This window comes from Microtus oregoni, unplaced genomic scaffold (genome assembly GCF_018167655.1).
Source record: "Microtus oregoni isolate MIOR12 unplaced genomic scaffold, Mior012 000113F_000, whole genome shotgun sequence".
Classification (NCBI taxonomy): Eukaryota; Metazoa; Chordata; class Mammalia; order Rodentia; family Cricetidae; genus Microtus; species Microtus oregoni.
Window position 1 is genome coordinate 2,215,778 of NW_024544739.1, and position 27,263 is coordinate 2,243,040.

Here is a 27,263-nt window from a genome sequence, read left to right on the forward strand (position 1 = left end):
TTATATTTAAGAGTGTTTTGCTTGCAGGTGTGCATGCATCACAAGCATGCCTGGTGCCTGCAGGGATGGATACCCTCGTGGTTGTGAGCAGCCACAAGGGTCCTCGGAAAGCTACTAACCACCAAGCCGTCTCTCTGGCTCCGTCTATTTTAATTTTAATGTGGGTGGATTTAGTCACATTCCTTTCTTCATGACCAGGTACTAAGGAAATAGGAACTTTGAGTTAAGGAGGGACAGAAGACTGTCATAGCCAGTCATGGAAAGCAGAGGCAGGAGGATCGCTCTGAATTTGAGGTCAGCCTGGTCTGTGTAATGAGTTCAAGGATAGCCGGGCTATGTAGAGAGATCCTGTCTCAAACAAGAAACAAGAAACAAAGAAAAGAAAATTAAAATTACAGAAATAATGTTCTAGAGACTTGGATAAAACCTGCTGTATTTCAGGAATCATAGTTTGGAAGATGAAGAGAAAAGCAGGAATGAGTGGAAGATAAGATTGTAGTGACTCCAAAAAATTGTCCAAGTAGAGAAGTGGGAGGCCCTTCTTTCCTAATTCAGTTCTCGTTCTTTCTCCCAAGGGCTAGTCACTATTTTACTCTTTTTAATATATATTCTTTTTTTTTTCTATTTTGGTTTTTCAAGACAGGGTTTCTCTGTGGTTTTGGAGCCTGTCCTGGAACTAGCTCTTGTAGACCAGGCTGATCTCGAACTCACAGAGATCCGCCTGCCTCTGCCTCCCAAGTGCTGGGATTACAGGCGTGCACCACCACTGCCCAGCTTTTAATATATATTCTTAAAGACTTATTTTTGACTAGGCTTAGAAATAGAAGATCCCAGTGAGACAGCCTATGTCTCCTGGTAATCTGTTCCTGGTGTTCGTTCTTATTCTCTCTCTCTCTCTCTCTCTCTCTCTCTCTCTCTTAATATAGGTTTTCTCTATGTAGCCCTGGCTATCTTAGAACTCACTCTGTAGACCAGGCTGACCTCAAACTCACTCTGCCCCCTGAGTGTGCTGGGATTAAAGCCGTATGCCGCCACTGCCTGCCTTTCCTTCATTCTCTTGGCCATAGTTTAGTGTATTCTTCAGCCTCCTCCTTGTTTTTCTCAGTGTGTTGTTTCTCCAGAGCAATATGTCAGTGTTTGTGTTGCAGGATACTGGAAGAAACAGAACCCTGAATCTTGGGTGCTGTGATCTAGGCTTCTTACCTTCTTTATTTAAGGGCTTCCTGACAACATATTGGCAGACATCTTCAGAGAGACAAAAAGACTTTTAGATCTTGCTGGCTCTTCTGAGACCCAACATAGAGGCGAAGTCCAGGAATATTCTTCTCTTCTTGCAATAACCAAGTTGAGAGTACTTACTTAGCTTGTCATCCACAATGCATCCTGGAATCCACTGTGCTTCCTCTCTCCAGTTCTTTTTGGTCTATAACAAGAACGCCCCCACTGAACAGCAGGCGCCCTCTACCATAGGTCGAGACACTTTGCTCAATGGGAAAACCTCGTCTGTCGTTCCTGCCGCCGATACGGACCATATACCCCTAACACTCTTCCTAGCTATCCACCGTAACTTCTGTGGGTGCACGCTTCTCTCATAAAATGTACAAAGTTTGTGTTTCCTCACCCAACTCAGTGGGTTTCTAATGATTTTGTGGTTGGGAAGGAGGTAGGCATCTCAGTCAAGACGTGGCTGACTGCCTAGGAGGTGCCACGAGAAAGAGACTTCTTTGTGAGACAGCCTCTGTCTTCCTAGTGCCAGGACTAAGCATGTGTGTGGCTACGCAGAGTTCAGGCCTTCTTTCTCTCACCTCACTTCTTCACAGCGAGCTCTCCTAAGACACGCGGTAAGTCTTGGGTTGCTGTACTTCACGGTGGGGTTTTTCAGTATGCAACTTAGCCCACTCTCTCGAGAACCTAGTGAAGTGGAGGTCAGGCCTAAGAGTGTGATGCAGTGGTAATGTGTTTGCCCAGCTTGGAGGCGCAGGTCCCAGCACCTGGGATTGACCCCAGCTCTCCAGCAGCAGCACAAGCTGAGATCGAGCAGGGTATGGTGGAGATGCCTGCAGGTCCAGCTGCTCTGGAGGCTGAGGCTTAAGGTTCCTGAGTTCATCAGCCCAACAACTGAGATTGGGCTCAAGGAGTCAGATGAGACTTAAAATATGATAAAATATTTTAAGATTCATTTCTGGTAAAGCCAGACTAGAGAACTAAGCTTAAATCCACCCTTGGTTTCTTCTTCCTTTTTTTTTTTTTTGGTGTATGTGTGTGTGTGGTTTGAGCATGTGCCGGTGTGGTTGTACAACAGGTGTCTTGCTCTGTTACTCGTTACCTTATATCCCTTGAGAGAGGGTCTCTCATTGAACCCCGGCATCAGCCAACTGAAGTGTAAGTCTAAATAATCTTAATCAATAAAGAATCAGGAGTCAAATATTGGGGGATAAACCTGGAAGGTCAGAGAACCAGAGGGGCAGCCACCAGTTGCTCCCTTCCTCTCTTGTTCCTCGATTCAAAAAAATGGCTGAGATCTTGTTTCCACCTTCTCACCTATCTCCACTTACCAAGTGCTGGGTTTAAGGTGTGCGCCACCACCGCCTGGCTTCTAGTAGCTAACTAGTGGCTAGCTCTGCCATCTGATCTGCAGGCAAGCTTTATTTGTCAGAACATAAAAAATATCACACAATAGCCAGCAGGTAGCAAGCCTCGGCCATCATCCTCTCCTGTCCTCCACAGGGCTGGGGTTACAGGGACAGATGAGGCCACATCCGGCTTTTTGACGTGGGTGCCTGGTATTCAAACTCAGGGCCTCACGCTTGTGTAAGAAAGGAGTCCTCTTGCTCAGGGAGCTATTTCTCCAGTGCTGTGTCCCATCAACTTACTCAGATGAAATTGCAGTGCCTGAAAAACTCGAGGAATGAAAGCCCTGGGCTCTCCTGAGCTTAACGGATGGGTGGGAAGGAGGGGGAGGCAGGCAGACATCCCTCTCTGAGTTCCAGGCCAGTCAGGGCTACACTGATATTCTGTCTCCGTAAGTATGTAAAGCAGAAAACAAGACTATGGTGTACACAGACACTGCCAGACCCTAAGGGTTAAAGGGTGTTATGGGGGTTCAGTTAGCCTTCTGGAGAAATTCGGGTTTATCTTTGAGGAAATAGGATGGCACTGAATCTAATCAGGACCTGGCTGATGAGATTCCGGTCCAAAGATCTCTTTAGGTCCTTTGTCTTCCTCAACTCACTCGTCCACCTCCGATTCCAGAATCCAGTTCCCATTGTTTTTGCCTCTGGAGCCCGTTTCATAAAGTTCCTGGTTTGCCTTCCCCTCTCTGATGCAAGATGGAGGAGGTCTGAACACAGACTCACTTCCGCTTTCTCAGATGGCATCTGGTAACTAGTATAATGCCTGGCGCACAGTAGGGGCTGAACACGCATTTGTAAGTAGTCAGTGCCTGGCTCACAGTAGGGGCTGAACACAGGTTTGTAAGCAGTCAGTGCCTGGCGCACAGTAGGGACTGAACACATGTTTGTAAGCAGTCAGTGCCTGGCGCACAGTAGGGACTGAGCACACGTTCAGTGCCTGGCACACATGCTCACTGGGTTTCGTGTTAGACATTTATTACCCTCTTATGTGAAATATGCACAGTGAGCCTACTATGCTGGCTCATCTCTGTAAGTCCAGCACTTGGAGAGACTGAGGCAGGAGGCTTGTCATGAGTTTGAGGGCAGCCTGGGCTACAGAGCAAGACCTTTTCTCAAAAACAGAAACAAAACAAAGGGGGCCAGGAGATATCTCAACAACAGGTAAAGTCCTTTACCATGACCTGACAACCTGAGTTAGATCCCCAGAACCCAACAATGGCTAGAGAGAACCAACCCCTTGAAAGTAGCTCCCTGACCTCCACACACGTGATGTGATACACACGCATTCAGAGACATACATGCACATACACACAAATAAATATCAAAAAATAAAAATAAAAAAACCATGGTACCAAAATATGGCATCACAGACTTATAATGCTGGCACAGAAGGCAGAGGAAGTAGAATTGCTCCAAACTCCAGGTTGGCCTTGTGTTCTCAGGAAGTTCCAAGCTAGCCTGGGCTACATGCTAAGATGCTGTCTCAAACAAACAAACAAATGTAAAGCAACAACAACAAAAGACATTTCCTAGTAGCAGGAACGGCTTTACTGTTTCTGGTTAGACTGTCTTGGACAAAATGGTTTTATTAGACTTTTCTCTCTCAGATGAAATGCTAGGGTTAGAGCTGAATTCACTTCTTTAAAAGAACCAAAGTTTTCTCTTACAGTAAAACACAAGTAGAGAGAATGGGGGAAGGTGCTGGGTGTGGCGAGCTCTCAGGCAGGCCCAGCCTTTGGAAGCAGGCAGAGCAGGAGTTCAGGCCAGCCTGGTAGACCCCAGAGCCTGTCTCAACACAACGGCAGCAATAGCAGACAATAATAATGCAGTAAGTCTGGATTTTTGCTTAGAGTGGGAAGACTGGAACAGGTTGCTGGCAGGAGCAGGCATTCTGAGTACTAACAAAAGCAGCTTTGTACAGAAGCTGGGGACAGAGAGTGAGGTGGGTTAAAGTGTATCAATCACCACAGTCAACCGAAGGGGTTTCCCTCTCACGGGTAGTGAAATGAGGGCGTTCATATGCCCCGCAGAACGTGTTGGGAAGAATCGGATGACATCAGTTTCTTCCCAGAGAATGTTCCTGCGGTCACAGGACTGTGACATCACAGAACTGGAGCGAGAAACCGTGCGGGAAGGAAGATTCCTTTGCTCTCTGGTCTGGGAACTGGGAAGAAATTCTGAAGGCTTCATGAGAAGTAGAGAGATTTCAGTTCACACTTGGTATTGGTAGATTTTCAAGGCGTTGAAAGTTGGCCAGTTTTGTAAGTAAGTTTGATGGAGATATATTTCAGACTGTGCAGTCAGAATCAAACTTTCAGAATATGCAAATGGCTTTAAAATAGTCATTGAACTAAATTGAAATGGTTAACATGTATGGATTTTGTTTTTGTTTTCTGAGACTGGGTTTCTCTGTAGCTTTGGAGCCTGTCCTGGAACTAACTCTTGTAGACCAGGCTGGCCTCGAACTCACAGAGATCCACCTTACTCTGCCTCCTGAGTGCTGGGATTAAAGGCGTGTGCCACCACCGACTGGCACATGTATAGATTTTTAATTGTGCTTATCTACGTGCGTGTGCGCGTGTGTGTGGTGTGTGTAGTGTGTGTCTCCCCTGGGCACAAGTGGAGGAGCTGAGGACAACGTGCAGGAGTTGGTCCTCGCTTTACACCTTGTGGGCCTTGGCAGCCAGACTCAGTTCTTCGGGCATGGTGGCAAACGCCCTTACCCGCCGAGCCATCGCACTGGCCCGTGTAATTATCCTACAGCAATTCCAGACGTTGGAAAGTACTGTGCACAAACTTGCTCATTTTCTCTGCAGTGTAATTTAGTCAGGAGAGTCGGCTCCAGGGAAATGATTCATTCCAACGGGCCGGCCTTTGAAGGGGTTTGGTCTGCTCCCCCTCCCCCATGGATAAATGTTTTGAGCACTTAGATGTCGCCATGTTTTCCTCCTGGCTGGGAATTCCAGGTCTTCTCTTGGTGGTGATGACCACTTGATGTTTGGTCCAGGAACCTGCGACTTAGACCTCTCCATTCGCTGTGAGTGTCTGTCTGTCTGTTTGCACTGTATCCTCCCTTCTCCTAGTCCTCCTCCTCACACCCCCTGTTTCTTTGTGTCTTACCTGTTCTTTGAAGCTTTTAGTCTGTTTGGTGGGCACATGTGGTCAAGTCCCGGGGAATACATGGAATCTTGTATCAAAAGCTCATAGACTGGGAAAGAGCTGAGCTAACGGGTGTGGGGAGCAGGTACTGTAGTCCGCCTGCTGTGGCATGCACATCTGGGTTGTCAGGAAACATTACTTCTCTTATTGCTTAGTAGGAGATAATACCAAGGGAGTTCACCTGGGAACCCTTGGCCTATCTATCTGCTGGCTACAGGAGCACCCGGAACACCTGTACCGGCTTCCATGCCACCAGCTGACTGGTCAGAAAGCCCCAAATAGTCCACTGTCCTTACCTTACTAACCTGTTAACTATGGGAATATTACTTCGACCCCTGTGACTCAATTTCCCAAGTGTAAATTATGAATATATAGCAAGAGAATTTTGAGGCCAGCCTGGGAAATTTCCAAGACAGCCTGAGCTACACAGCAGGACCCTGTCTTTTTTTTTTTTTTTTTTTTTTTTTTGGACTTTTCGAGACAGGGTTTCCCTGTAGCTTTTGGTTCCTGTCCTGGAACTAGCTCTTGTAGACCAGGCTGGCCTCGAACTCACAGAGATCCGCCTGCCTCTGCCTCCCGAGTGCTGGGATTAAAGGCGTGCGCCACCACCGCCCGGCTCAGGACCCTGTCTTAAAAGCATTTTTATAGTAATTTTAAAAATCATTCAAAAACTAAGTTAGAGATCTCTGTTGTGTAGCTTTCCCCCATTAGTGATATTTCCTTTCTAGAGCCCTGAGCCGGGCGGTGGTGGCACACACCTTTAATCCCAGCACTCGGGAGGCGGAGGCAGAGGCAGGCGGATCTCTGTGAGTTCGAGACCAGCCTGGTCTACAAGAGCTAGTTCCAGGACAGGCTCCAAAACCACAGAGAAACCCTGTCTCGAAAAACCACAAATAAAATAAAATAAAATAAAATAAAGCCCTGTGCAGTGTAACTTCCAACCAGGGTAACTGAGGGGGAGAGCATGTGCTTTGTGTGTTCCTGTGTACACATCTCCAAACACTCAGCCAGTCTAAAAGACCGCTCAGGGTTCCTCAATGGCTCACATTGTTCAGTAGCTCCCCCACCTCCAGGTTTTTTTGTTTGTTTTTTTTAAGGCAGGGTTTGAATCCAGGACATGCTAGGCAAGTACTACATCCCCATTTTGTTTTTAGACACGTCTGGTCATGTTTCACAAGGTGACCGGAACTCGTACCCAGCCTGGGCTACCCACAAATTCGTGACCCTCCTGACTCGAACTACTGGGTACTGGGTGGTTCCAGGCTTGGGACTCAGTCCCAGTCAGAGCTGTACCTCCTGTCTCGCTTACAAACGTATTCTGGTAAAGGCTGGTCTGCATTCCCCGGATCTGCTCTCGTTTCTGCAATCTCTGGACCTGAGAGCAGGGTGCCAAGGGTAACGGTTGTCTCTGCAGAGTCCACTCCCCCAGGAACAGTTTTCTTTTTCTGTAACTCTTTGTTTGCATCACAGATAATCCGCGTGACAAAACAGGAAGACAGTGAAGAGTGCTAGGCTGTAGACTCGGGAGTAGATGTTTTTAATATGTTCTTTGGCAGTTTCATACATGTATATACTGCTTCACGGTTGCTCTCACTCTCTCTCGGCCCCCTCCTTTCCCTGTCCACCTGGCCTCTTCCTTCCTAATCCCTTTCCTGCATTCATGTCTTTGTGTTTTGTCTGTGTCTCTCAGGGTTTGTCCAGGTGGGTCTGTGTTGCCATGGGACTGGAAATATCCCTTGGAGCTGAGGTGGGGGAGTTTTGACAGTGAATGGGTATACAACCTAAGACGGTGGCTCCTCCTCCCAGAGCCTGTCCGTCAGTAATAGCCCCTCCCCCGCCCTGATGAGCCTGTCCTGTGCAGGCCCCGTTGTAAGGGAATGGTCTTACCTTCCATGTAGAGTTATACTGGGAACCCTTCCACCAAGGGTGCCGTATTTTTGTTTTCTTTGGCTTGTTTTGTTTTTATCGTTTTTCAACTGATAGGTAACTAAGAAATACTCAGCCTTGACCAAAGGTAGAGAAGAGATTTGATTGCCAGAGTAAAGATAAGAAACGCCAGGTCATTATTTCAATTTAATGCCAAGATAATTGAGTAACCAGACACCGGCTCCCTGTAATTGGCCTAATCAGCATGTAGATGTTCTAGTGAGTTTGAGCACTTGAGCTGGTGGCGGAGGGAAGGAAGGCATAGCTGCTGGGGTGGTGTGAGGTCTGGTCTCATTTCCCCCCCTCGGGGTGCCACTATGAAAGTGTCCCCGCGATCTTTCGGCGCCAGGAGACCCAGCATTGGGGTGAGTTTCTGGCCCACGGCGCCAGCCTGGGACAGGGAGCTCGGGGGTTTCTTGGCCCCCTGTCCTGCTTGGGCTCTCTGCAGGGCCTCTACTCCCCGGGTGCTGCCTCTTTCTTCCTGGCCCACCCAGCTTCCGTCCAGAGCCCTCCCCACTTCGCCCCCACTGCCCTCTTTAGGCACGTGGCATCGCCCAGCCCAGCCCATCTGGGCGCTGGGTCCGAGTATCCGGGGCTCCCGGGCGGGCAGCAGTTCCTTTGTTTCTGTGGCCTGCCTGCACCAAGCGGGGTAGGCGCTTTGTCTGCAAGCTGCCCAACCAGCACGGAGGCCTGATCTTTCGGCGCCAGGAGACCCAGCATTGGGAGAGCCAACATTGGGGAGAGACAGCATTTGGTAGGCAAGGAGACCTAATCCGGTAAAAGAAGATCCATAGGGAGCATTTGGAAGAAGAGATGGGCCGACGTCAAGGCAAGAATTCGCCCAACAAGCTGAAAAGCAACATGAAGCTACCAGAAACAAGCGACCTCACAACGGGAGGACAAGAACCCCTTAATCAAGAGGAAGGAGAAAAGATTGACTTCATGAAAGTGATTGACACCCTTAAACAGCATGTAAAAAACGCCCTTATAGAAATGGATGAGAAATATAACAGAAAGTTTGAAGAATTGAATAAATCAGTGAATGATACCCTAGAAAACCAAGGAAAAACAATCAAACAGATAATGGAAACAGTTCAAGACCTGAAAACTGAAATGGAGGCAAAGAAGAAAACACAAACAGAGGGCCGTCTGGACATGGAAAATCTAGGTAAACGAATAGAGACTACAGAAACAAGCATAACCAGCAGAATACAAGAGATAGAAGAAAGACTCTCGGATTCTGAAGATACCATAGAGAAAATAAACACACTGATCAAAGAAAACAGCAAGTCCAACAAACTCTCATCACAAAACATTCAGGAAATATGGGACACAATAAAAAGACCAAACCTAAGAATAATAGGAGTAGAAGAAGGAGAAGAAGGGCAGCTCAATGGTCCAGAAAATCTATTTAATAAAATTATAGAAGAAAACTTTCCCAACCTAAGGAAAGATTTTCCTATGAAGGTGCAAGAAGCATACAGAACACCGAATAGGCTGGATCAAAAAAAAACATCCCCTCGCCATATAATTATCAAAACACAAAGCATACAGAATAAGGAAAGAATATTAAGAGCTGCAAAGGAAAAAGGCCAAATTACTTATAAAGGTAAACCTATCAGACTTACACCTGACTTCTCCATGGAAACCATGAAAGCCAGAAGGTCCTGGATAGATGTACTGCAGAAACTGAGAGACCATGGGTGCAAGCCCAGATTACTATACCCAGCCAAGCTTTCATTCACTATAAATGGAGAAAATAAAATTTTCCAGGATAAAAACAAATTTAAACAATACGCAGCCACAAATCCAGCCTTACAGAAAGTAATTGAAGGAAAATCACTAACCAAGGAGTCCAACAATGACCACAATAACTCAGACATCTAGAGACCCTTCAACAACACAAAACAAAGAAGGGAAACACACAAACTCTACGACTAAAAAAAAATGACCAGAGTTAACAACCACTGGTCATTAATATCACTTAATGTCAATGGACTCAACTCACCTATAAAAAGGCACAGGCTAAGTGATTGGATAAGAAAACAGGATCCAACATTCTGCTGTTTACAAGAAACACACCTCAACCACAAAGACAGGCACCTACTCAGAGTAAAGGGCTGGGAAAAGGCCTATCAAGCAAATGGACCTAAGAAACAGGCAGGTGTGGCCATACTAATCTCTAACAAAGTTGACTTTAAACTTAAATCAATCAGAAGAGATGGAGAGGGGCATTTTATACTCATAACAGGAACAGTTCATCAGGATGAAGTCTCAATCCTGAACATCTATGCCCCTAATATAAAAGCACCCACGTACATAAAAGAAACATTGCTAAAATTCAAGGCAGCCATCAAACCGCACACACTAATAGTAGGAGACTTCAACACTCCTCTCTCACCAATGGACAGGTCAATCAGACAGGAACCTAACAGAGAAATAAGAGAATTAGTGGAGGTAATGAATCAAATGGACTTAACAGACATCTATAGAACATTCCATCCAAATAGGAAAGAATATACCTTCTTCTCTGCAGCTCATGGAACCTTCTCGGAAATCGACCACATAGTCGGTAACAAAGCAAACATCCACAGTTACAAAAAAATATTAGTAACCACCTGTGTCTTATCAGATCACCATGGATTAAAGTTAGAATTCAACAATAATGCTACCCCCAGAAAGCATACAAAGTCATGGAAACTGAACAGTCAACTATTGAACCATAGCTGGATTAAGGAAGAAATAAAGAAAGAAATTAAAGTCTTCCTGGAATTCAATGAAAATAAAGAAACAACATACTCAAACTTATGGGACACTATGAAAGCAGTCCTAAGAGGAAAGTTCATAGCACTAAGTGCCCACTTAAAGAAAACAGAGAATGCTCACATTGGAGACTTAACAGCCCACCTGAAAGCTCTAGAAAAAAAAGAAGCAGACTCACCTAGGAGGAGTAGAAGACTGGAAATAATCAAAATGAGGGCTGAAATCAACAAAATAGAAACACAGAAAACAATACAAAAAAATCAATGAAACAAAAAGCTGGTTCCTGGAGAAAATCAACAAGATTGACAAACCACTATCCAAGCTAATCAAACGGCAGAGAGAGAATTTGCAAATTAATAAGATCAGAAATGAAAAGGGGGACATAACCACAGACACAGAGGAAATTCAGAGAATCATTAGATCTTACTACAAAAGCCTATATGCCACAAAATTGGAAAATGTAAAGGAAATGGATACTTTTTTAGATAAATATTATATACCAAAGTTAAATCAGGACCTGGTGAACAATCTAAATAGACCTGTTAGTCGCGAAGAATTAGAAGAGGTTATCAAAAACCTCTCTACCAAAAAAAGCCCAGGACCAGATGGTTTCAATGCGGAATTCTACCAGATCTTCCAAGAAGATCTAATACCTATACTCCTTAATGTATTCCACAAGATAGAAACAGAAGGGTCATTACCAAACTCCTTTTATGAAGCCACAATTACTCTGATACCAAAACCACTCAAAGACTCAACCAGGAAAGAGAACTACAGGCCAATCTCACTCATGAATATCGACGCAAAAATCCTCAACAAAATACTGGCAAATCGAATCCAAGAACACATCCGAAAAATTATCCATTATGATCAAGTAGGCTTCATTCCTGAGATGCAGGGCTGGTTCAACATACGAAAATCTATCAATGTAATCCAGCATATAAATAAACTGAAAGAAAAAAACCATATGATCATTTCATTAGATGCTGAAAAAGCATTTGACAAAATTCAACATCCATTTATGTTAAAAGTCTTGGAGAGATTAGGGATACAAGGGTCATACCTAAATATAATAAAAGCTATATACAGCAAGCCGACAGCTAACATCAAATTAAACGGAGAGAAACTCAAAGCCATCCCACTTAACTCAGGAACACGACAAGGCTGTCCACTCTCCCCATACCTCTTCAATATAGTGCTTGAAGTTCTAGCAATAGCAATAAGACAACATAATGGAATCAAGGGGATTCGAATTGGAAAGGAAGAAGTTAAACTTTCGTTATTTGCAGATGATATGATAGTGTACATAAGCGACCCCAAAAACTCCACCAAAGAACTCCTACAGCTGATAAACAGCTTTAGTAATGTGGCAGGATACAAGATCAACTCCAAAAAATCAGTCGCCCTCTTATACACAAAGGATATGGAAGCAGAGAGGGAAATCAGAGAAGCTTCACCATTCACAATATCAAAAACAGCATAAAATATCTTGGGGTACATCTAACCAAGGAAGTGAAAGATCTATTTGACAAGAACTTTAAGGCATTGAAGAAAGAAATTGAAGAGGATACCAAAAAATGGATGGACCTCCCTTGCTCTTGGATTGGGAGGATCAACATAGTAAAAATGGCAATTCTACCAAAGGCTATTTATAGATTCAATGCAATCCCCATCAAGATCCCATCAAAATTCTTCACAGATCTGGAGAGGACAATAATCAACTTTATATGGAAAAACAAAAAACCCAGGATAGCCAAAACAATCCTATACAATAAAGGATCTTCTGGAGGCATTACCATCCCTGACTTCAAACTCTATTACAGAGCTACAGTAATGAAAACAGTGTGGTACTGGCATAAAAACAGAGAAGTCGACCAATGGAATCGTATAGAAGACCCGGATTTTATCCCACAAACCTATGAACACCTGATTTTCGATAAAGGAGCTAAAAGTATAAAATGGAAGAAAGAAAGCATCTTCAACAAATGGTGCTGGCACAACTGGATGTCATCTTGTAGAAGAATGAAAATAGACCCTTATCTATCACCGTGCACAAAACTCAAGTCCAAATGGATTAAAGACCTCAATATCAGCCCGAACACACTGAACCTGATAGAAGAGAAAGTGGGAAGTACCCTACAGGAGCTGGGCACAGGAGATCGCTTCCTGTGTATAACCCCAGAAGCACAGACATTAAGGGCAACATTGAATAAATGGGACCTACTTAAACTGAGAAGCTTCTGTAAAGCAAAGGACATAGTCAATAAGACACAAAGGCAACCTACTGATTGGGAGAAGATCTTCACCAACCGCACAACAGACAAAGGTCTGATCTCCAAAATATATAAAGAACTCAAGAAACTAGACTTTAAAATGCTAATTAACCCAATTAAAAAATGGGGCACTGAACTGAACAGAGAATTCTCAGCAGAGGAAGTTCAAATGGCCAAAAGACACTTAAAGTCGTGCTCAACTTCCTTAGCAATCAGGGAAATGCAAATCAAAACAACTTTGAGATATCATCTTACACCTGTCAGAATGGCTAAAGTCAAAAACACCAAGGATAACCTTTGCTGGAGAGGCTGTGGAGGAACGGGTACCCTCATCCATTGCTGGTGGGAATGCCATCTTGTGCAACCACTGTGGAAGTCAGTGTTTCGGTTTCTCAGGAAATTCGGGATCAACTTACCCCTGGACCCAGCAATACCACTCCTGGGAATATACCCAAGAGATGCTCTATCATATGACAAAAGCATTTGTTCAACTATGTTCATAGCAGTATTATTTGTAATAGCCAGAACCTGGAAACAACCTAGATGCCTTTCAATGGAAGAATGGATGAAGAAAGTATGGAATATATACACGCTAGAGTACTACGCTGCGGTAAAAAACAATGACTTCTCGAATTTTGCAGGCAAATGGATGGAAATAGAAAATACTATCCTGAGTGAGGTGTCCCAGACCCAAAAAGATGAACATGGGATGTACTCGCTCATAATTGGTTTCTAGCCATAAATTAGGGCCACGGAGTCTACAATAGGTGAACCTAAAGAAGCTAAGTAAGAAGGTGAACCCAAGGAAAAACATATAGTTATCCTCTTGGCTAAGGGAAGTAGACCCAATTGCCGGGGAGAAAATTAGGATCGTGGGGGTGGGGTGGGATGGGGGTAAGGGGAGATGGGGAGAGAAAAGGTAGAAGGGAAGGAGGGGGGATTTGGGGAATCAGGAGAATTGGGATAAAGGAAAGGTGGATAGGGGAGCACGGAACCACAATTCTTAGTTAAGGGAACCACTTTAGGGTGAGCAAGAGATTTGACCCTAGAGGGGCTCCCAAGTGCCCAAGATGAGGTTCCCAGTTAGTTCCTTGGGTAGCTGAGGATTGGGAACCTGAAATGACCCTATCCGAGAGCAATACTGACGAATATCTTGCATATCATCATAGAACCTTCATATGGTGATGGATGGAGACAGAGACAGAGACCCACACTGGAGCACTGGACTGAGCTCCCAAGGTCCCAATGAGGAGCAGAAGGAGGGAGAACATGAGCAAAGAAGTCGGGACCACGAGGCGTGCACCCACCCACTGAGACAGTGGAGCTGATATACTGGGAGCTCACCAAGGCCAGCTGGACTGTGACCGAAAAAGCATGGGATAAAACCGGACTCTCTGAACATGGCGAACAATGAGGGCTAATGAGACGCCAAGGACAATGGCACGGGGTTTTGATCCTACTTAATGTGCTGGCTTTGTGGAAGCCTAGCCAGTTTGGATGTTCACCTTCCTAGATATGGACGGAGGGGGGAGGACCTAGGACTTACCACAGGGCAGGGAACCTGGACTGCTCTGTGGACTGGAGAGGGAGGGGGAGAGGTGTGGGGGGAGGGGGAGAAGGGTGGGAGGAGGGGGAGGGAAATGGGAGGCTGGGAGGAGGTGGAAACTTGTTTTTTGTTTATGTTTTTTTTTCTTCTTTTCTTAATAAAAAAAATTACTAAAAAAAAAAAAAAAGAAAAGAAAGTGTCCCCGCTTGGGAAGGTGATGTTACTTGTCTGAGTTAGACCTGCCTCAGGGTAGGAGCCGTCCCATGTCCCTCACTCCACTACCTAAGGAGGTGAGGTACTTCCGCGCAGGGGGCTTGATCCCGTGGGAATCCTGCTTGTGTAGGATGGAAAATGAGAAGGGGCTTTCGGTGGGCTAGAAGTGCTGAGTAGGTGTTTGAACTACAAAGTGCCAGGCATGATTGTATTTATTTTTTCCAGCTAGCCTAGAGAACACTGGAATTCATCTAGACACTTTCAGACAGGTATATGTGACTCTCTATGGGACATTTTAAATCTTAAAATAGAGGAAAAAAGCTTTACATGGAGCAAGTAATTTTTTCATAGACAGCTTCGTTTCTCATTTAAACTTTGTTATGTTGACTTTGTGTTCTCTCTCTCTCTCTCTCTCTCTTTCTCTCTGTCTCTGTCTCTCCGTTTCTGTCTCTGTCTTTCTCTCTCTCTCTCTCCCATTCTGTACTTTGACTTTTTGGCATCTTTTCTGTTCTTGGCCATTCAGGAAGCTTTTATTCTACCTCTCAGTTGAATTATACAATGAGTCAGTGCAGGTTTTAAGTTGGTTTCAGAAGTGGGTTTGCGCTGAATAAATATGAATGTGTGTGGGGGGTTGGTATGTGATAAAGGCATATTAAGTGTGTGTTGGTATGGGTTACCAGTAACAACCGATTCTTACCGGACACTGGTGAACTGCTGTCTCTTAGTTTCTACCCATGTCTGCTCAGGGCTCTAAGAGCTGGAGAGATGGCGAGGAAATATGAGTCATGTTATTCTTAGGTATGCCATCTTGGCACCTTATAAGAACTATTGATTTTAAGTTTTTTTTTTAAGTCAGTTTCACAGATGTATACAATACATACTATTGTTATTTATATTTGAGCCATTATCTGAACTTTAGCTCAGGTTGACTTGGAACTCATTTTCTGTGGCCCAGACTGACCTAAAGCTTTTGGGCGATCTACTTGAGTACTGGAATTACAGGTGTAAATGTTAGTTTTCAAAAAGTAGTATAGCCGGCCGAGGGAGCCAGAGGCAAGTGGATCTCTGTGAGTTCCTGGCCAACCAGGGCTAGATAGTGAGATCCCCATCTCAAAAATCAAAACAGGGCTGCAGAAGGCTCGGTTGTTAAGAGTGGGTGCTCCCTCCCAGAAGATCAGCTTTGGTTCCCATAACATACTTTGGGGGCTGGAGAGATGGCTCAGTGGTTAAGAACACTGGCTGCTCTTCCAGAGGTCCTGTGTTCAATTCCCAGCAACCACATGGTGGCTCATAACCATCTATAATGAGATCTGGTCCCTCTACTGGCCTGCAGGCACACATGCAGGCAGAATACTGTGTAAGTAATAAATAAATTGTAAAAAAGAAAGAAACTCTTAAGAACCCACATTGGATGGCTTGCAGGAGCTTATAATTCCTGATATCCTTTTCTGGTCTCTGTGGCACCCACACATCTAAAACACACACTCACACAGACACAAATACACATTTGAAAGGAAAGGAACAAAGGAAGGAAAAAAGAGAAAAAGAAGAAAGAAATCTAAAAGAAGAACAAAATGCAAACCAGCACCCAGCTACCCTAGGCTTCAGTAGCAAAACCTTGTATATGGTTTCTAAGTAAAGTTTACTGTGTGTTTGTATGAGGTTCTAAGTGTGTAATAGTCTCTGAAACTGCAAGTAATTAGTGAACTTTACATGTCAGTTGCAAGAGTGGTTTTTTGGGGGCAGTTTTACAGAATATATGTAAGATATATCATTTGGTTGTTTAAAAAGCAGTTCTCCAACTGCAAAACAGTTCTGCGATTCAGCTTCTGTTCTATTACAAGCCTTGTTCCGGATAGTGTGTGAATCCTCATGATTGCTTGCTCATTTCTCTCTCTTTGGCCTTTTGAAGAGATGATTTGTCTATTATTAATTTGTGTGCTTTGGTGTTTTGCCTGCATGCTTGTCAGAGTGATGGTGTCTGATGCCCTGCGGCTGGGGACAGACAGCTGTGAGCTGCCATGTGGGTGCTGAGAATTGACCCTGGCTCCTCTGGAAGAGCAGGCAGTGCTCTTAACTGCTGAGCCACCTCTCCAACCCTCTTCATTTTGAGACAGGGTCTCCCTATGTCCTGGAACTCACTTTGTAGATCATGCTGGTCTTGAACTCACAGAAATCTGTCTCTCCCGCCCTAGTGCTAGGGTTAAAGGCTATTGTCCACTGCACCCAGTCCTGCTTCTTTTATTAAAAACCCGCTTATATATAATTTAGATGATTCTTCACATTTGAGTTGGTTGTTTTGATGGGGCTAGATATATTCTAGCAGAGGGCGCTTGGTGGAGTGCTAATCACTCAGTCCTTCTCATTCTGGACACAGATGTATTTATCCTGTCAACATTTTCTTAGTAAATATGAGGTGGTTTAAGAGTTGATTGTGTTACTTGATCTGTTGACTTCATTTATTTATTTTTGAGCTAGGGTTTTATAAGAAGCTTGAAGTTTAGGCTTGAAGTTTTAATCCTTCCCCTCCTCCCTATACCGGGATTTCAGGCCCACCTGTCATCACCCCTCCCGTCCTTTAAGAGGGGGAGTTTGCTATTTTGCCCATGATGGCCTTGAACTCTGGTCTCTCTCCACCAGAGTAACAGACCACAGGTGCACATCCTCAGCTTTCAACATGCTTAGATGTATCCGTGCTCCAAGTTCTAAGTATATGTACTTTTTATATTTTTGGTTGTGAGCCTTGCGTTTAATGGCTGAGCCATCTTTTCTTTTTAAAAGTCTCTCTCTCTCTGTGTGTGTGTGTGTGTGTGTGTGAGGGGGAGAGAGACAGAGAGACAGAGACAGACAGAGAGAATGAGATTATGATCTTGAGAATCAAATTAGCTTCTCTGAGTCTCTGCATTCGAAAATTTCTATGAGATGTAGTAAAGATTTAGCACAAGAAGACTTTGTTGTCCCCACTGTTATTTCTTTGGGCTTCAACACAGTTTTTACAAAGGTTTAGCTTGCCTTCCAGCTATGCCGGGCTTAAGGGCTGCAGACTTTGATGCTGTTTGATGATAGTCTGCCAGCATTGGCTGGCTGTTGAGTAGTGGCTGACTCAGTGCCTGAACCTCCTCAGGCTTCTGTCTGTGCAGTATCCAGAGTGCCAGAGTATTGTATGGTGGCCAGTTGCCCTTTCACTCCAAATTACCTAAGTCAAGCTTGTGAGTTCTTGGATGCAGTTTAGGTGGAAAGGTTCCAGTTGACACTAACGAAGTCAAGATTTTTCTTAGATGCCAGCTCTGTGTACTGTAGTGGCATTTCAATTGTATTTTAATGAATAAAGCTCACCTGGGGATCGAGAAAGTAAAACAGCCCCACTGGCCAGCTTGTGTGTGTGTGTGTGTGTGTGTTTGTGGGTACATGGGTACCCTGCGTGGGCATGAAAGTGCGGATGCCCATGGGGGCTGGAAGCTAGAGGCCATTGTGTTCTCCCGAAGCTGTTATTGCAGGTTGTTTGAGCTGCTTGATGTGGGCGTTGAGCAGAACACAGTTTTTATTGCACTCTAGAGGTAAACTTATATAAAGTTTATATATAAACTTATTATAAAATCAGGCGGGACAGTGTTTGGGGGAATATTAATTCTTATATTTCTGAGTACTTGTAAATCAGCTTAATAAAATAATGATAGGGTAAAGTATATAAATTACTGTAGCTTTGTTTTTCACCTGTATTCATAGGGTAGCTGCTGACTCCGCCCCTCATTCTTTACACTTTTGCCTGGGAATAGATTTTTTTCTTGAGATGCAACAGCAAAAGAAAGTCATATATCTGCCCCATCGTTGTGCATTTCTAACATGCCCCATCTGAGACAACAGGAAGAGCACTTTTGGAATGGCAGAGAAAGCCTTCACGCCGCCATGATGTTTGTCTTCCTACAGTTTCGGGGATCAGACCAAAGACCTTGTGCATGGTAGGCAAGCGTTCTACCACTGAGCTACACTCCACCCATTTTTTAAGACATCTTGCTAAATTGCCCAACCTTAGTCTTGAACCATTAGTACTCTTGTGTTGTATGATGTTTTACTCTTTTTTTAAAAATTTATTTATTATGTATACAGTGTTCTGCCTGCTGCATGTTTTGCCTGCAGGCCAGAAGAGGGCACGAAATCTCATTGTGAGCCACCATGTGGTTGCTGGGAATAGAACTCAGGACCTCTGGAAGAACAGCCAGTGCTCTTAACCTCTGAGCCATCTCTCCAGCCCGATGTTTTACTCTTTTGGCTTTTGGGGTACCCAGCTCCCAAATAAATCACATACACGGAGGCTTATTCTTAGGAGTGCCCTGCCTTAGCTTGGCTTGTTTCTTGCCAGGTTTACTTAAGTTATCCTGTTTACCTTTTCCCTCTGGGTTTTTAATCTTTCTTATTTCTGTATTTCTTACTTTCCTTCTTACTCCATGGCTGATTGAGTGGCTGGTCCCTGATCTTCTTTGTCTCCCCACTCCTCCTCTCTCCTTTTATCCTCTCTGCCTGCCAGCCCCTCCTAGCCTTGTCCCTGCCTCATTATTGGTCGTTCAGCTCTTTATTAGGACCATCCGGTGTTTTAGACAAATAAGGAATCACGGCTTCACAGAGATAAACAAAGGCAGCATACACAAAAGTAATACACCTAAAAATAATTTTCCCAACACTCTTGCCTCACCTCTTTAGTGCCTTGGATTACAGGTGTGGACTACCATACCTGTTCACAGGAAGTTCAAGTTGCCTTCTGTCTCTTAATTGCCAGTGGGAGACTAAATGGATACTTTTAACTATTACAAGTTTAAAAAAAATTGTATCCAGGCATAGTGGCATATGTCTTTAATCCTAGCACTCAGAAGGCAGAGGGAATCAGATTTATCTTTGTGAGTTTGAGGCCAGCCTGGTCTACAGAATGAATTCCAGGACAGCCCAGGACAGCCAAGACACCCTGTCTTGAACCTCTCCCCCCAAAAAGTAAATATAAATGGGGCCCTCTGTGATAATGTTCACCTGTAATCCCAGTTTGGGAGGCAGAGGCAGGACAATTGCTGCAAGTTTAAAGTCAGCCTGGTCTATATGAAGAGTTCCAGGCCAGCCAGGGCTGTATAATGAGATACTGTTTGAAAAAGGAAAAACAAATAAAAATTATAAATAGTAAGTATGATATAATGGCTATTTTTCACTATCAGCTTTGCTTGGATTTGTAATCACCATGGAGACACATCTTGGGGTGTGGCTATGAAGACTTTTCCAGAAATGTTTAACTAAAGAGAGAAGATAAACCCAGCACATGGGGGCAGACTTTTGTGGATTGGGTCAAATTTAGTGAAAAAGGAAATCAGGCTGAGCACTAACTAGCACAATGTCTGCTTCCTGGCTGTGGCTCCATGCGAGCACGCACCTCAACTCCCGCCACTGTAGTGCGAGCACGCGCCTCAGCTCCTGCCAATGTAGTGCGAGCACGCGCCTCAGCTCCTGCCACTGCCACCGCGTCGCCCCCAGACTGTGACAGACAAGCCCTTCCTCGCTTGAGCTGCTTCAGTCACATGTGTGGAGGACCATGCTAACTGTTTTTTGGTCACTGTAATGTTTGCTGTTCTCTCCTCCCTGTGCACTAACCCGGAGGCTGGGGGGGGACTTTCTTGAAGCGGCATATTTTAGCAGGGTCTTTGAGGCAAAAGTTCTGGGTGTGGGGGGCTGTATGGTAGAAAGTACAGAAGGAGGGAACTTGTAAAGGGGATTGGATTGCAGGAGTCTGGGAATGCAGTTCACCTGATAGAGTGCTTACCTAGCATGGACAAGGACCTGTGTTCTGTTCAGGAGAACACACAGGCACGCACGCACACACACACACACACACACACACACACACACACACACACACAGAGAGAGAGAGAGAGAGAGAGAGAGAGAGAGAGAGAGAGAGCGCTTAGAGTAGAATTTGGTTGGTCTAGGTCATCTAGAAAACCATTGCAGGAAGTCCAGTGAATAAGAATGATGAAATCAAAGGATTAAAAATGATGAATGGGCTGGGCTTGGTGGTGTACACCTTTAATCCCAGCATGAATACCAGGCAGATCTCTGCGAGTATTAGGATAGCCTGGTCTACGTAGTGAGTTCCTGGCTAGCCTGGGCTACACAGTGATACTTTGTCTTAAGAAGAGGGGAAGGTTGAGTGAGGAACAGAAAAGGAGACGTAAAAGGAAGGAGGGAGAGAGAGAGAATAAATGATTGGTGTTATTTTGATTTGGGTCTTGAAAGGAAAGGGGGCAGCCAGGGCTCTTTGGGTGCTGCATAAAGGAAACTCCCCAAAACCAGTCCTTTAGACCCCACACAGTTAAGTACTTAGTGATATTGTTAGAGGGCTAAGCAGGTAGTTGGTGTGCCATCAGGCAAGTTTAGTATGGCAGGACCCCTCTGAAAGCCAAGTTGATAAAGAGAAAATGGAAGGAACAGAATGCATTCCTGCGGAGTGGCCAGGACTGGCAGCCCAGGCCCCAAATACACGTCTTTTCCTTTTTGAAAAGAAACAGTGTTTACATTTGTCTATAATCTTATACAGGTACTAGACTTTTTCCATGATACCTGCTAAATTAAAAAAGATCCCCGTTTAACCATGTAGTTTCTAGTAAACAGGCTTTTTTTCTTTCTCTTTTATTTTATCTATTTTGGGGGGGGGGGATTTGAGACAGGGTCTGTCTGTGTAACAGCCCTAGCTGTCCTGGAACTCGCTCTTGTAGACCAGGCTGGCCTCAAACTCGCAGAGATCCGCCTGCCTCAGGAGTGCTGGGATTAAAGGTGTGCACCACCAGTTTCAGCTTTTTAAAAATTTGGCGTTAATGCTACAGTTCTCATGGAGTTTCCTATAACCCTAACTGCTCGATGTTTTTAACTTTCAAAACCTTTTATTTATCGTCATCATCATCATCGTTGCTGTTGTTACTATTGTTGTTGTTGCTTATGTTAGATCAGAGGACAGTTGTGGAGTTGATTCTCCCCTTTAACATCTATGTGGGTCCCGGGGGTTGACTTCAGTCTTCAGGGTTTGCAAGGCCGGGCCGTCACTGTCACCCTCAGCTGCTGAGTCATCTGACTGCCCAAGGAAGTGCTAAATTTCAGAAGAAACTGTTCTGGGCTTTGAGATTCAGATCTTTAGGAAGTGTTATTTTGAAGCTCTTGACTTTAACTGGAACCTTTTGTTTCTCAGTATATGGGAGACGCTCTACTAAAGGAAAGTAAGTAGCCATTTGGGGTCAGATCCCCTGAATCATTCCTCCTGGTGTGTGTGGCCGCTGCCTTTATTCGATCAGCCCAAATGAATCATGGCTAGACCTACTGTCAGCAGAGATGAAGATGTGTCATCCTGACGAGTGTCCCGGAAACCATGGCGACAGGTGGAGCTCATCATCCTCTCATTGGAAGGGAGCAATGTCTGGGTTTGTGGTAAGATCTGCCACAGCACCGCTCATACTGGAGTTTAAAGAGATTGGAGTTTCACCTTGTGAGTCTGAGCCTTTGTCTACATGCACGTATGCACGCTGCGTGTGTGCCTGGCATCCGAGGATCCTCTGGGCCTGGCATTCCAGGTGGTTGTGTGAGCAGCCCTGTTGGAACTGGGTTCTCTGCAAGAGCACCAAGTGCTGTCTGTTAACCATTGAGCCAGGTCTCTAGTCCCAAGCACCTTTGTAAGACATGGGCATGATTCAGAGAACTGCAGTAAATGCTCGTTAAGACCGTGAAACTCAAGCTCCGTAAGCAGTACCTGTGAAGGACCCTGGGCTTTATACCATTCCTCACACAGAACCATTCATTCTCTTGTGACTGAGTTGAATCCTCTCATGGATCTATCCATTGCATTCCTCTCCCCCCTCCCCTTCCACTCCCTCTCTTTCTCCCCTCCTCCCTCCTTCTATTCTTCCCTCCCTCCTTCCCTCCCTCTCTTCTTCCCTCCTTTTCCCTTCCTCCTTCCCTGCCTTCCTCTCTCTCTCTCTTTCACTTCCTCTCTCCCTCCCTCCCCCCTCTTTTTTGTCATCTTGTCTTACACAGGGTCTCTTCAGGATATGTGCTTAGGGTGGGATTCTTAAGTCGTGGGGCTGTAGGGTGTGTGTGCTGTTTCTGTTTTAGTAGGTCACACCATGCTGTCTTCCACTGCTACCACCATTTCTACTTTGGCTGGTAGTGTGTGCGTGTTCTCTCTGTTTACACACTAGTTCACATTCATGTGTGGTCTCCAGGGTAGATCAGATTATCGAGTGTCTTAGAGCATCTCACACTTGATTGTGTATGCCAGTCACCAGGGATATTAGCAAAAGTGAAGTTTCTGATTTCTATCCCTCCCCCACTCCCTCAGCAGGGTTTCACTACCTGTCCCCTGGCTGTCCTGGAGCTTACTCTGTAGACCAGCCTGGCCTCAAATTCAAGGAGATCTGCTGCCTTTGCCTCCAGAGTGCTGGGATTAGAGATGTGCACCACCACATGGGGCTTCTCTCTACTTGAAGTCATCTGTATCTGTGCCCGGTTGTGCAGGCTCATGATCCCAGCTACTCTGGAGAATGAGGCAGGAGGATTACAAATTCAAGGTCTGCCCAGGCAACTGCGACTCTGCCTCAAAATGAAAAAGTAAAGCCATGTGGGATGGAATCTCAGAGGGCGAGTGCTTACACAGCATGTACGAAGCCCTATGCTCAGCCCGCAGTGCCACAGAAATAAAAGCATTCAAATTGCCTGTAGTAGCTGAAATAGCATAAATGGCACACAGCCTAGTCACTGTTCTGTTGCTGTGAAGGACACCATGACCAAGGCAGCTCTATAAGAAAAGCATTTAATGGCGGGCTTGCTCACATTCCAGAGGGTTAGTCTGTTATTATCAGGGCAGGGCAGCATGGCAGCCCTCAGGCAGGCGTGGTGCTGGAGCAGCTGATCTACAGGGAGCAGGCAAAGAGACACACTGGCCTGACATGGGCCTTTGAAATCTCAAAATTCATCCCACCAGTGACACACCTCCTCCAACAAGGCCAGTCCTACCCGCTGACAGCTCATCAGCTGGGGACTCAGCATCCAGATCTAGGCACCTATACGGGCATTCTCATTCAGACAACCAGCTGTGTCCCACAGATGCCATCACTTCATTCCTTCACTGTATCTATTCACTGTAGAACTTCAGAGGCCGCCGAAGACCTCACACGGGCTTCTGTTACACGGAGCATAAAAAATAAAAACGCTTTTATCCAAGATAGCTTGCAAAACGTTTCTACATCTTGCTTGTTTTTGTTTTTGATGCAGGATCTCACCCTGTAGTCCTGGCACACTTGGAACTTAGTGTGTAGACCAGGCTGGCTTTAACCTCACAGAGACCGCCCTGTCTCTGCCTCCTGAGTGCTGTGGTTAAAGGTGTGCACCACCACATCTGGATTCTGCACTGTATTTTTATTTAAAAAAAACAAAAAAACGCTTGTATGTCACAAAACCGATCTGTGTCCAACTCAGAGTATGGCTCCTGTGCGTGTATGAAAATCAGTATAAGTGTAGTTAATCTAAGTTTTTTTTTTTTTTTGGTTTTTTGAGACAGGGTTTCTCTGTGGTTTTCATTGCAGATTGAATCCCTCCCTAGAACTTCTGAATGTTTCTTACCAGTGGGAGCGTTCCCTGTACAGCAAAGCCAATGACTTAACTTCGGGGAGTGCTGGGACAGCATAGGCTCTGCTATGCTTGGTGGAACTTGAGTTTGGAGGACACAGGGCTTTCTGTGATGACAACATGACTCACAGCAAAGGAAGATCTGTCACCTGCAAGACAAGTGGCAGCCCCGACAGTGGAGGAGGTTTTGTCAACTGGACTTTAAATCTAAACACCATTCAGTCTGACAAGTTTTTGAACTTGCTTCTAAGCATGGTGCCGGTCATCTACCAGAAGAACCAGGACTACAGGCATAAGAAAGCGAATGGCCTTTGGCAGGACGGGCTGTCGGGCGGAGCGCAGACCTTCAGCAAGAGGTCAGGCCACATCTGGACTACCACGAGTTCTCGGAGCAGGCCTTCCACGGCGGCGGCGGTGGGCATGCGCCAGCCAGCTGCAGCCCCAAGTACGACAACTACGCCAGCTATAGCTACTGCGACTGAAGGGAGGCTTCGGAAACCACCGCCATGCTGCAGGACGAAGATCTGTCCAGTGAGGGCGATGATGTTATTGTGGAAACAAACCGGAAGCTCCCGAAGGAGTCCAGCGGCTTCATGGCTCTGCAGATTCTCGTGCCGTTCTTGCTGGCCGGGTTTGGAACAGTTTCTGCCGGCATGGTTTTGGACATAGTACAGGTGAGTTTTCATCTTCAGTTCCGCACACTGTGTGTGTGCCCGCGCTCGCGTGTGCCAGAGGCCAACCGTGGGTGTCTTCCTGTGGCGGGGTCTCTCAGTTCTCTCTGAAACTGACGGACTCAGCTGGCAGCCAGTGACGCTCTAGGGGTCTTGCCTGCCTCTGCCTCCTCAGCATTGGGGTCATATGCATGCCACCGTGCTTGGCTCTCCGGGTTTTTAATTGATTGATTGATTCGTTACTTTGAAACAGGAATTTCCACATCACCTTGGCTCTTCTGGAATTCACTGTGTGGACCAGGCTGGCCTTGAACTCACAGAGATCCAGCTGCCTTTGACTCTGCCTCCCAAGTGCTGGGGTTAAAGGCTTGTGACATCATGTTCTTTTTTTAAAACATAGGTTCTGAGTGTTGAATCTGGGTCCTTATGCTTACTCACCCAAACCCTTCCTCTCCTCCCTTCTCCCCTCCCCTTCTTTCTCTTTTCCTTTCCTCCTCCATTTTCCCCTCTTTCAATAGAGTTTCACTCTACACCTTTGAGCTTGCAGTCTTTCCTGCCTTAGAGCCTCACCCGAGTGCTGGGATCACAGGTGTGCACACATCTGGCTTGACTTCACGTTTTCTCATTCAGATGCTTTGCATAGGATAACATCTTTGCAGTGCTGAGAGTGGACCATCACGTGTGGCAGGAGCCTGAGCTGTATCCCCAGCGGTCAAGCATTATCTTAGATTTGACGTATTCCTTGCAAATAAAGTAACTCTTTTACAAACCCCAAAATAAGCCAAGTAAAAGAAAAGCCCAGTCAGCAAGCAGTCTTTTGAAATAGTTTATTTTAAAAGAAAATTTCCATATGCTCATTGAAATGTGTTCAAACAATGTAGCACTAAAATAAGGACTAACTTCTGTTCCTCATCTCCACACCCAAACTGCTGCTCCTCTTTGTCTTCACCCTCCCTCCTTCACCTCCTCCACCTCTTCCACCTCTGCCCCTGCCTCCATTTGTGTGTGGTTCTGGAGATGGTGCCCACGGCCTCCTGTATGTCAGGAAGGTTCGCAGTCCCCCAGCTTATGTCCCCAGTCTGTTCCCAGTGCCCAAAACATTTTTTTTTGCATTTGTATTATTGTATTTAAGACAGGGAAGCAAAGCCAGGCAGGGTGGTGCACGCCCTAATGCCTGTACTCAGGAGCCCAGCCTGGTCTACTTACTGAGTTTTAGGCCAACCAGGGCACAGGGTGAAACCCTGTCTCAGTGACAGAAAAGGAGAAGCAATGTTAGAAGCAGAAGCCCGGGGTCTTTAGAGATGTCCTCGTTCTAAAGAGCGGCTGTTCCTCTTGTCCCCAGCACTGGGAGGTGTTCAGGAACGTGACAGAAGTGTTCATTCTAGTCCCTGCGCTGCTCGGCCTCAAAGGGAACCTGGAAATGACGTTGGCATCCCGACTATCCACCGCAGTAAGTTTTCCCCTGCGTCCCAGAGTGTGTGCCGCCTAGTCCTCCCTTAGAAGAGTCTGTTTGACAGGTGGGTTGCTTTCCTCCATCTGATGAATTTCTGGACCTCGGAGTTGTGGGAAATAGTTTTGACTGACACTGTGCCCTGAAAATTCTTGGGGTTCTCTCATGTGGGAATGCAGACCTGCCTTCCCTTATCAGCAAATGCTTGCCTCCGTCGGTGCCAGGCCACACTGGCCTTGTTTATCAGTGTGCGATGCATTGTATGTGGGTGTGGTTGGTAGAGTCGAAATTAGAATCCTGTGTATTCTCTTCTCCAATCTGACCCATTAAAATATATACTGTTGACCTTTTCATATCAGTTGATCAACATTAGATACTTTATTGGCTCTATTATTTTTAAAGATAGGGTCTCAGATTTGCTATGTAGACCAGGTTGGCCCTGAATTCACAAGAGATCCTCCTAGCTCTGCCTCCTAAGTGCTGGAATTAAAGGCGTGTGCCAACACACAGGGCTACATCTTTTTATAGTATATAACCCCACAATTTGATTTATCATCCACCATTGAATCTATAAACATAGGGACCGGGGGAATGGCTGAGACGTTGAGAGCACTTCCTTGGGGGGACTAGGTTTCCGTTTCTACCGTAACTCCAGTTCCAGGAGATCCGATGCCCTCTTCTGGCCTCCAGGCACCAACCATGTGGTGTGCATACATGAGGCAAACACTTGGAAATAAAAAAGTATTTTTCTTTTTTTAGATAAGTGTCACTCTGTAGCCTTCCTAAGGAGTTAGAAAGCAGTCAGGGGACTAGTCTTTCCTTGTTGCCTGTCTGCTATGAGCTGCAGGACATATGCTGAGTGGCAGAGAGAAGGGCATTTGCACTCAATGGGAGACTATACCCCATTTCCTCTAGGCCTGTGCTATAACATGTCAGAGAGGTCCTTATGGGAAATCGATGTTGATATCAGGAGCAGAAACACTC

The 27,263-nt window shown here is 45.5% G+C and overlaps 1 pseudogene; it reads left to right on the plus strand.

Moving 5' to 3' along the window:
* LOC121443792 overlaps positions 1-27,263 on the plus strand; it is a 38,170-nt pseudogene that overhangs the window by 10,197 nt on the left and 710 nt on the right.